The sequence below is a fragment of the Amborella trichopoda genome, chromosome 12 (genome assembly GCF_054954075.1).
Source record: "Amborella trichopoda isolate Santa Cruz 75 chromosome 12, AtrichopodaSantaCruz75HAP2 v2.0, whole genome shotgun sequence".
NCBI lineage: Eukaryota > Viridiplantae > Streptophyta > Magnoliopsida > Amborellales > Amborellaceae > Amborella > Amborella trichopoda.
In genome coordinates this window covers 38250362-38261464 of record NC_142347.1, presented here as the reverse complement: position 1 = coordinate 38261464, position 11103 = coordinate 38250362, and the positions used below count along the sequence as shown (strand labels likewise).

General features: G+C 36.4%; 1 pseudogene across 1 annotated transcript; it reads left to right on the top strand.

Annotated features, from left to right (window-relative positions):
- The first annotated feature begins 4388 nt into the window (after positions 1 to 4388).
- On the top strand, positions 4389 to 7061 carry LOC18446865 (sugar transport protein MST6 pseudogene; annotated as a pseudogene). Its single transcript, XR_016045151.1, has 3 exons — positions 4389 to 4709; positions 5253 to 5881; positions 6543 to 7061. The product of XR_016045151.1 is annotated as a sugar transport protein MST6 pseudogene (transcript).
- The last annotated feature ends 4042 nt before the right edge of the window (positions 7062 to 11103 follow it).

The following is an 11103-nucleotide window of genomic DNA, read 5'->3' as shown; positions in this document are numbered from 1 at the left end:
ACCCTTTTCTTTGTTTCCCCTCCATAACCAACAGCTCTCTCTCTCTAACATGAATTCATGCAGATAAACACTTTTTATCTGTTTTTCAAAAATTAAATATAAAGCCTCTTGCCCGTCCTAAGCCAATAACTCTCTCTTTCTCTCTCTAACATGAATTCGTGCAAATATGCATCCTTATTTATTTTTCTGAAAAACAAGGTTAACGGTAACCCCCCTACAATTTCCTTCTCACTTCACACATTCATGTAAATACGCACATTTAAGCCCTCCTCTCTCCCACCACCACTACCAAAATATGCATTTACGCGCATATTTAAGCCCACCTACCCCACTAACTATACATTCATGCACACATTTAAGCCCCACCAACCCCTACAACTCTCTCTCTCTCTTTTGGGAGTGGTTTGTACAAGGCTTAGGCTTCAAACAAATCAAAGTAAGGCACACCTTCAAACAGTGTTGAAAGATGTTGTTTCGACACTAAAAATCTTTGTGACGACTTGAAAATTATAAAATCTGAGGCTTATACATGTGTAGATCGAGCAGATCTATAAACATTTGAAAATTAACGATCCAAAAAATATTGGTATTTTGGTATTAAAAATATGTGTGTACATCTCAAAACAACATTATGATTTTCTTAAGCTGTTTTTTGTAGAGAAAAAACTGCTCCCACATTGAAGAAGAGAGAGTTAGTTGAACAATATTTAAGGATAAGCATTTTCATGCTTTATACTCTTAGCAAAGGTGAGAGAGATGGTGCATGTGCGGAGGCGTGGGTGCAAGGGCACATTCTCGCATCGGCGCATGACACGCCCAAGCATGTGTGCGGGTCAAGCTCGTAGCTTGATATCTTTTTGTAAGCCCGGCATCGAGGATTCCAACAATTAGCAAAAGCCATCAAGTGCAGTAACTTGTAGCTATTTGGTGGTGCCACTACACTAAATGAGCAAGTGCATGTAACTTGTAATTATTGATGGTGAATGTAACTACTACTACACTAAATGGGCAATCTCTTAGTGCTCTATAGTAAGGGCCATCCTACCCATACTAGTTGCATATTACAATAGTAAGGGCCATCCTACCCAAACAATTGACCGATAAAAAATATATATATATATAAAAATATCACTAAACCAATTAGTCAAGTTCATACTTAGTAACAGATAAACAATAAAAGCGTCACTAAACCAATTAATCAAGTTCATACTTAGTATCAGGTAAACATTAAAAGCGTCACTAAACTAGTTGATCAAGTTGTTCACCATATAAATAAAGATATTAGGATAATAAAATCGAGGCATAAGTTATATGTACTTTATATTGACAAAAATATACAAAAAGCTAATAAACAAATGAGAGAGAATGCCTCAAGCTTTCTCGAAACAGAGAATCGGGTTTAACAATTAAAAGAAATCGAAAGCAATATGTGAATCAATGTAAAAGCAATGTTTATAAACTCGGATCGGGTCACAGACTCCCCCATGGCTTGAGCCCAGTAATTTGGACGACTTGAAGAGTAGGGTATAAGGCCAAAAATCCCTAAAAAATAAAAAAGTTAAATAAATTATTAAAAATTAAAAACTATAAAAGCGAAAAGAGAAAAAACAAAAACAGATGGCAAAAAAATTGATTTATGGTTGGAGACAATTTAGAAAAATCCCAAAAAATGTGGAAATATAAAACTAAGACATATGAGAAAAAAAACTTACAAATCATTGTAAAAAACATCCAAATTATATATAAGTATTATATGCTGCTTCAATTTTCTTGAATAATTTTCATATTTTATTATTTTTAATTAGCCTAGTTTTAACTGGGAACTACGCTAGGCGGGGCCATGTCGAGTAACTTGGCCAAATCCTTGAACATTGGCATAAATGAAAGAGCTCATGATATGGAGTACCCCTAGATATTTACTAAAATGAAACAAAAAGAAGCAAATGTCTCTGAAGAAAGATAAGGAAAAAAAAGAAGCAAAAGATATATTCTATAGCATTATGAGAAGAAATGTTGTACATTTACTCCCTTGAGGAAAAGAGCTGGAAACAATGTTCGTAAAATCAAACCGGAACAATTAACCGGATATGGGCCCGGAAGCAGTTTAACTGGCAAAACTTGTAAATCGGTCGATTCAACCGTTCTAACTGGACAAGATTCGAGCGATTAAAAAAGTATTGAAAAAATAAAAAAGATAAAAAAATATATACTAAAATATGAAAAACATATAAAGAATGTTTAAAACAAAATACATTCAAATGAAATTGAAAATTAATGAAAAAAAATAGATTTTAACGAATCAATTTTTGAATTGCAGTGAGTATTAATGACAAAAAATAATTTTTAATCTTTATCATAATGTAAATAATATTAAAAAAATACATTACAAACCAAATTCTTTATTTTTGAGAATTTATATACAATTTTTTGATTTTTTTTTAAAACTACCGGTCGATCACCAAAACTGCCCAAAACCGGAACCGGTCATTTAGAACACTCTTTTTTCAAGATTTTTGAAGTGCTCTTTTCTTCTATAGAGATTGAAACCTTATATTAACTTTATGATTTTATTTATGCACATTCAAAGTGAGTTTCTATTTTGCCCTCTTTATGAAGTTAAGGACCTTGAAAATCCTCTTTAGTTCGGTTTTAGGGAGCGAAAAGAGGAAATGCTCCCCCATGAGTACAAAATCTTCGGAAAAAAAAAAATTAAATAAGAAATAAGAGAAATAGTGCCACATTTTTTAGAGAATTGATCCTTCTAATTGAGAGAGACCCTATTTAATGGAAGGAAAAGCAAAGAATCAACCTATATACAGCTGAAACTCGGGGAGGGGTGAGGGAAAGATTAGGTGAAAATATCTTATTACTACCTGGGCTTAATTAGTTAGCGCTTGACGATTTGCAACGCTGTGTGTTTGGCTCAATTGCTACCAAAGGTAGGGCCCTCTCCCCATTGACTAAACAAAAAAAACGAATTATTTAGAAAGCGAGAGAGGCCCTCTTCCCACTGACTAATCCAAAAAAATGAATTATTTAGAAAGCGCGAGAGACCTTCTCCTGACATCTCCTTCAAAACCATTGTATGGGCTGTGATACATTATAACTAAAATATGTAGCTATATTTATTTAATTAAAAAATAACACTATTTGGGTCGGGTCAGGGTTGGGACCACAAGGACCCAGACCCGAATACTGGGATCCGGACCCAAATAGTGGCTTTAACAAGACAATATGCTACAATGTTGAAGCCCAAAAAAAGAGATCCGTTATTCATTCATGAATGAGAGTGTGGAGAGAGAGGAGAATACAGTGTACTGATAGTTATTGTTTTTGTTTTATTGAGTATGTGTTGTGGTTTTTGGATTGATCTTAACATTCTTGTTTCAAGCGTTAATATTATGCCCAAAAAAAGAGATTGAGAATGTGGAGAGAGTTACTGTTTTATTGAGAGATACGTGAGAGTTATTGTTTTATTATGTGTGAGAGTTATTGTGTTATTGTTTTATTGAGTCTGTATGAGAGTTATTTTTTTTTTGAGAGATACGTGAGAGTTATTTTTTCTTTTAATAAGGGAAAATTATGGATAACCTCAAAAAAAATAGATTTATGGACGTAGAAAAAAATAGATTTCAAGATCTATGGACATAGAAAAAAATAGATTTCAAGTTCTGAAAATTATGTATCTTGTAACGTAATTTTGGACAATCAATTTTAAAGATTTTCAAATTTTCATATATATATATATATATATATATATATATATATATATATATATATATATATATATATATATATATATATATATAAAATAGAGAGAGAGAGAGTTTCACAATCATAATCTCAACATTGTTATATTTGTTTCTTCTTAACCGGATTAGACATACTAAACCACAATCACAATGTTAAACACAACATTTCAATCGCACATTAAAAATTCTGTTTCGGACCAAGCTAACTTGGGTAGAATAAAAAAATTATTAAAAATCATAAACTCGTTTTTTTTTGCATACGCCTTGTTTATATATTATCCACTTTTTGGATTCTTTTGAATTAATTAATCGAGAAGAAGGTGCTTATAATTCAATAGATCTTTGAACAAGTCTCAATCTTTAAGATTTAATAGACTTGAATATCTCGGATACCATGAGGTGGTAAAAGTTGACAACACCTCAAAAGTGCTACCAAATTCGATAACGAATTATGAACAACAATATACATTAGTTGCACATGTGCTAGCCATAGATCAATTTTTTCAATGTCATCTCTGATATATTTTCACTTTTAATGTTGTTTGTAGTTTACTTTTATTTTTATTATTTTTTAGTTTTTAACTATTTGCTTCAATAAAACTCATCTCTTTGTGTTGCCTGTGTGTTGTAGGGGGAGTCACTTCAATGGATACCTTTCTGAAAAAATTCTTCCCCTCAGTTTTGACGAAGATGAAAGAGAATGAGGACAATGGAAACCAGTATTGCACCTTTGATAGCCAGCTCCTTGTGACATTCACCTCGTCGCTCTACATCGCTGGTCTTTTGGCCTCTTTTGTCGCCTCTTATCTCACTCGCAAATTTGGGCGTAAGTCAACTATGGTAGCGGGTGGACTTACATTTCTGCTGGGTGCCATTCTCAATGGTTTTGCCCAAAATGTGGCCATGCTTATAATAGGCAGGATACTTCTTGGTATCGGAGTAGGTTTTGCTAATCAGGTATAATACTTATACTCATTCCTTCTTCATGAGATTCATGAGAGTGAGATTTAATGTTATCAAAGTATTAGTTATGGGATTGCATACAATGAGACCATTTACTTCTGATATAATAAGGTTACAATTACTTACCATCATCCAATGTGAAATATGATAGCTGGGATTGTATACAATGAGACTATTTACTTTTGATACAATAAGGTCATAATTACTTACAATAATCCGATTTGAAATATGATAGTTTGGTGTGTTACAAAATTCGAAAAAATTTCTGTTGAAGTTTGAGCTTGGTCAATGGAATATATACAACCACCTAATTTCACACCCGGATCAAAATTAATTGTAACCACCTTGTACCATATAATTGTAGACTTTTCCTTAATTCATATGAGAGATTCTTTTAGTCATTCATTAGTTTCGTAAACAACATCTGATTTTACATCTCACTTTGTTGGACTGACTAAGTTATTCTTGAAACTCTGCTAAGTAATCCCATTAACATGAGAGACAAAGCGCTCACTCTTCTCTTCTCTTCCATTGCAGTCGGTCCCTCTCTACTTGTCAGAGATGGCGCCGCCCAAGCTATGTGGTACCCTGAACATTATGTTCCAGCTCGCTATTACCGTGGGCATCCTCATGGCCAACCTCATAAATTACGGCACAAACAATATGAAGGGCGACATAGGATGGAGAGTGTCCCTTGGCCTCGCTGCGGTCCCTGCCATCATCATGATCGTCGGATCCATTTTCCTCCTCGATACGCCAAACTCCCTCATCGAGCGTGGGAAAAACGACATAGCCAGAGCCATGTTACAGAAGATCAGAGGTACTACTGATGTGGGGGAAGAGTTTAACGATCTCATCGAGGCCAGCGAAGCTTCACAGAAGGTGAAACATCCCTAGAAGAACAGCTTGAAGAGGAGGTACAGGCCGCAGCTGGTCATGGCCATTATGATACCAACCTTTAACAGTTGACTGGGATCAATGTGATCATGTTCTATGCCCCAGTACTCTTCAGGACCATCGGATTTGGCAGCGATGCTTCGTTGATGTCGTCCGTGATCTCAGGTCTGGTAAACATGGTCGCCACCCTCGTGTCAGTGTGGACTGTCGACAAGGTTGGCCGTCGATTCTTGTTCCTTGAGGGAGGGCTGCAGATGTTCGGTTCGCAGGTGAGAGAAAAATTCAGTGACAGATCTATACTCTCTTTTAATGTTGAGCAATTTTTCAAAAAAAATTTTAAACAAATTCCTCTGGTTCAATTCACGCTTTTTTTTTCTTTTCTTTTTTAAAATTTTTTTTTTTTTTTCAGTAATTCAATAGGAAAGACGGTACCGTAGTTTTTTTAAAGATGTTATATGAGTGGTGCCAGTGGGAAGATCGCTGGGGTTGCCTACCACCACGACCCCAGACCCTTTCCTGATGCTCGTATTCCTGATGCTCGTATTCCTGATGCTCTTGTTCATGTTCATGTCATCTTGACTAAACCAAAGATGCCCAAAAATTGGGCAGCCCCCCGGCTCGGCCAATAGACTCGGGCTTGGGCCCGAACCAACTCCCATGATTATACAGTAAAATTTTTAAATATTTTAGAAAATACAATAATATCTCCCTTTCTCTCCATGTAAATATATGTTTTTTTTTTTTATTCACTTATATAGAATGCTTAATTCTCTTCTTTCTTCTCTTCTGTATCTATTATTCTTTTTCAAGTCTCTCTTATCTATCTATATCTATTCTCTTTTCTCCTTTTCTTCTACTCTTTTCAACGCCCCTGCTCTGTTTCTTTTTTCATTCAACTCCCACTAACTAAACTCTTCTTTGCATTTTCAGATTGTCGTTGCTGCTCTCATTGCCGTGAATTTCGGGCTCACAGGCCAGGGCACCTTCTCTAAAACCTATGCGGATTTGGTGGTCTTCTTCATATGCATCTACGTCTCCGCCTTTGCGTGGTCCTGGGGACCATTGTGCTGGCTGGTCCCATCTGAAATCTTCCCCCTTGAGATCAGGTCTGCTGGTCAGAGCATCAATGTCTCTGTGAACCTGCTTTTCACCTTCATCATTGCTCAAGTTTTCTTGTCCATGCTCTGGCACATGAAGTTTGGTCTCTTCTTTTTCTTCGCCGCCTTCGTGGGTCTCATGACTGCATTCATTTACTACTTTTTGCTGGAGACCAAGAATATTCCAATTGAGGAGATGGAGGAAGTATGGAAGGATCACAAGTTTTGGGGGAAGGTGATCAGGGATGAGGATGAGAAGGACATTGAGATGAGTTGAGCTGAGAGAGGACATGAACACACTCTCTCTCTAGATCCCCCTGTTCTATTTTTCTTTGTTTTCTTCCAGGTTTAGGACTGGTGATTTTTATCTTTATTTTTGTTTTTGAGGTTTGAATTTAGACACCAAAAAGAAAACAACCCTTTTCATATAGGGGTTACACATCCCCTAACATTTCAGGAAAATGAAATTCTTAAGAGAGGAGGGGAGTTTGAGGAAGAACCTGGTCCATCAGAACCAAAGCCAAAGAACATGTCCTCCATCATCATAGCAGCATCCTGTTCTTCATCACTAGAAGATGAACTTGAAGTCGAGTCCACCTCCACCACCGAGTTATCACGAAACACAATCGCAGCCAACGAACCACCTTTGAAGACACCCCTAGCTTGGAGCCTTGCCGAAGAGCGAGAACCCTTCATAGAAGCTTTAATAGTAGCCTTCATCTTCTTAACACTACCGATGGCTTTCACATGAGTCTTGGAAACAGAGGTTGGTTTAAGATTAGAGGGACCATTAACTTTGGCAGTCCCCTCATGATTGGACTGGATGTTGTTTATATCTTCTAGACATGAGAGGGGATGGTGAGGTGGGGAGTGGGAGAGGGAACATAAAAAAAGAGAAGGGTCTCAAGGAGGGACCACACACCGTCTGTTGGGGCTGAGGTTGCTCTGGATTATGATGATCTCGAGGAGGGATATACTTGGTTGGGAACTTTTCTTGTAGGACGCTATTGTCCAGCCTTTGAAGACTGTCAAGTTTCTCTGAAGAGACTCAATGTCCATTAATCATATGAATATACAGACTTATTATTAATAGACAAATTACAGATGACAACAATAGAAACTAAATAATAGAAACTAATCACAGATATCTAAACTATACCCAGACTTACCATAATGTACATATACTCTACTAATCCCTCCCACAATATATACTTTCCACATTAACGTGATACACATTATATACTTTCCTTTCACACTCCCTCTCAAACTCAAGATGCTATGTTTGAACACTAAGTTGCGGAAACGTATAGTGGATCTTCAATAGTACGCCGAGCTTTGAGTTGGAGACAAAAGAACATACACCACTTATCTCTTACAAATAAGTAGGACAATCCTGGAGAGATAGTGCATTTGAGAAATTACTAAGAAAAAATCCCAAAAATAAAAAAGATTAAAGAGTCGAAAACGACTCCACTCGGCAAAGAGACATAACAGAGAGTCGAAAGATGACTCGACAGAAGTTGCACCGACTGGGTGAGCAACAAACTCATCCTGAAAATTGGCGATAATGCTTCAAGGATGAGGAATTGACACAACGAAGATGAACCTTGCTCGGATACCAAGTGAATAGTCTCAAGAATCTCTAAAGAGACTCAATGTCCATTAATCATATGAATATACAGACTTGCCTTTTATAGACAGATGACAATAATAGAAACTAAATCACAGATACCTAAACTATACCTAGACTTATCATAATGTACATATACTCTACTATTTGCAATATATGCTTTTCATATTAACTTGATACGCAAGATATACTTTCCTTTCATACAACTTTCACGGTTTATAGAGGCCCTTTCATTGAGATCAGGGTTTGTAGCCCCTGGATAAAGATTTTGTGGTATGCAAAACCATTAAAACTCAGGGGACAAGAGTAGGGAATGGAGTCAGGGTTAAGGGATTCAACAAGGATTATAAGGCGGCCTAATAAGGGGTGAGAACTTAAGGATTTCCAGTGAATTGAAATAAAGCCACCACAGGAGTCCCCAATGGCTTTAAAGACGAAATCAGAACAAAGATGGATTGGAATACCCTAGAAAAGAAGTCATACATTAGTTTTTCATTCGGCGTCAATGGACTCATTCCATTTTCTGAGAGTCTCTGAAAAAAAGACGACTAAGGCGAACGTTGGAAGGGATGAGAGCTCCGTCCTGCAAAGAGATAAGGTTCATTGTGCATTTTCTGAGAGTCTCTGAAAAAAGACAACTAAGGCGAACGTTGGATGGGATGAGTGCTCCGTCCGGCAAAGAGATAAGTTTCATTGTGCAAAGGCCTGTGGTCGTTTTTTGAAGATAGGCTGGAAGCATTCAGTTTTTCCTCTGATATCGTTTATTTGAGCTAAGAAAGAATCTATTAGGGAATTTTTTATGGAAAAAATATGCTACAAAGTCTTGGGGAGCCAAATATGAGGCACCCCATTGGATAAAGGAAATTAGGGTGAAGGGGGAGATGTGGACCTTAATTGATGGTGCAGGGATGTTGGCTGTAGAAGAGGATGCAAGATGGGTGGTGATACTTGGAGAAGAGGATGAAGATTGGGCAATATTAATTACCACAACATCAATAGAATATTTTTTGGAGTTAGGGACTTCCGAGGCAAGCTTGTTGGAGCCAGAGATATGGACGGGGCCAACAAGATTAATAAACTGACAGTAGAAGGGGTAGAGGGGTAAGGGGCAAGCTTGGGCCATACATTTGGTTGTCGATTTTGGCTGATATCACGAGCAGTGGCTTGAACTGTGTAACCCCTCAGTAAAAGAACCTTGACGAGCCATCAGGCAATGAAGCCTAAAGGTCCACTCAAGCATACTTCATGTTCATCCTCTCTCTAACTTTCTCTAGCTCTGCAAGAATAGTGAAATAGCCATGTTCTTGTAAAGGAAGATGAAGCAAATGGATCCTCGCTTGAAAAAAATGAGGTATCTTTTACGAGGCTTGCAAATGGATCTGCTTATAAGTCTGTAAGAGAGGATGCAGAGGGTTGAGAGAGAGCGGTGAGGGAGATTTGTGAGAGAGAATTGCATGCTTCAATTACAAAAGTTTGTTTTGTTTGCACTTAAATAGGATATTTAAATGGAGTAAAGTTTGTTTAGGTCACACTTATATAGGAATTTATATGGTTTAAAGTTTGTTTTCGTTGCACTCGTAGAGGAACTTAAATACGGATTAATGTGTGGTATTTGGGGTTGTATCTCAAATATCACTGGAAAAAGTTGTTTCGGCATGAAGAAAACCTTAGATAGATTAAAGACAATTATAAATCTACAAAAAATGATTTCAAGTCCTAAAAATAGTGTATCTAGTAATGTATTATCTGAACCATTACCATTCATAGATATGTCAAATTTGTACCTTTTTTGGCTTCAATTTTTATAATCATTTTATGGATAGCACCACAACTTTTATATGGATAGTGTAATATATTTAATTCCATGTGGAATAATTCCTCCATAAAATAATATATTACCACCGGGAAATATTTTTTGTTTCTTAACCTCCACTCCACTAAGCTCCACCTTATATGATAAATTAATATTTTAATCAATTAAGCATTGTTGCAAACATAATTGGGCAATAAATAAAATTGGCAATTATTTCACTAGGTAATGTGGTTTTAGAAACCCATATGTAAAATTTCCAAGGCACGTGGGTTTAGAATTCCATTTTGTATTGTAACACCGCATATGTATATATGCATGTCCAGCCCAAAGGGCTGAGGTGAGCCAGATTTCGGCTTAAGGGCCACGTCATCTCAGCCCCGAGCTGAGCCTGGGCCTGTACGGAGAACGGTTCGTCTTCACGTGAATCCACGAGTATATTACTAATAACATAATTTATTAAAGGACCCGGTTTCTATGCGGCCAAGCCCGCATATGTAGAAATGCGGACCTATTAATAAATTTATTTTTGAGATGAATTTTTACATTTAATTTTTAAGGATTTGTAATCTCTAACATGGAGACATGAATATAAAAAAAAAAAAAGTAAATTTTAAACGCTAGAAATAATAGTTCTCATAAGAAAACATTTGGACCATTAGTTTTCATTGTTTTTAGATGGAACAACTACTTGCATCCATCTTAAAAATGGATGCTTTAGACTTTTTTGACCGTATATATAGTCATGCAGTCCAGTCCGCATGAAACAATTTTCCTTTATTAAAATATAACTAATGACTACAGTTTATCGAAGTAACATTTAACCATTTTATATAATTTTTAATTATAGGCCATCATACATAACACAATATAATTTATAACGTTAATGAATATAAAGAACCAAATTATAGAGTTACCTTACTTGTTTCCGACACCGCCAATGCCATTGCATCA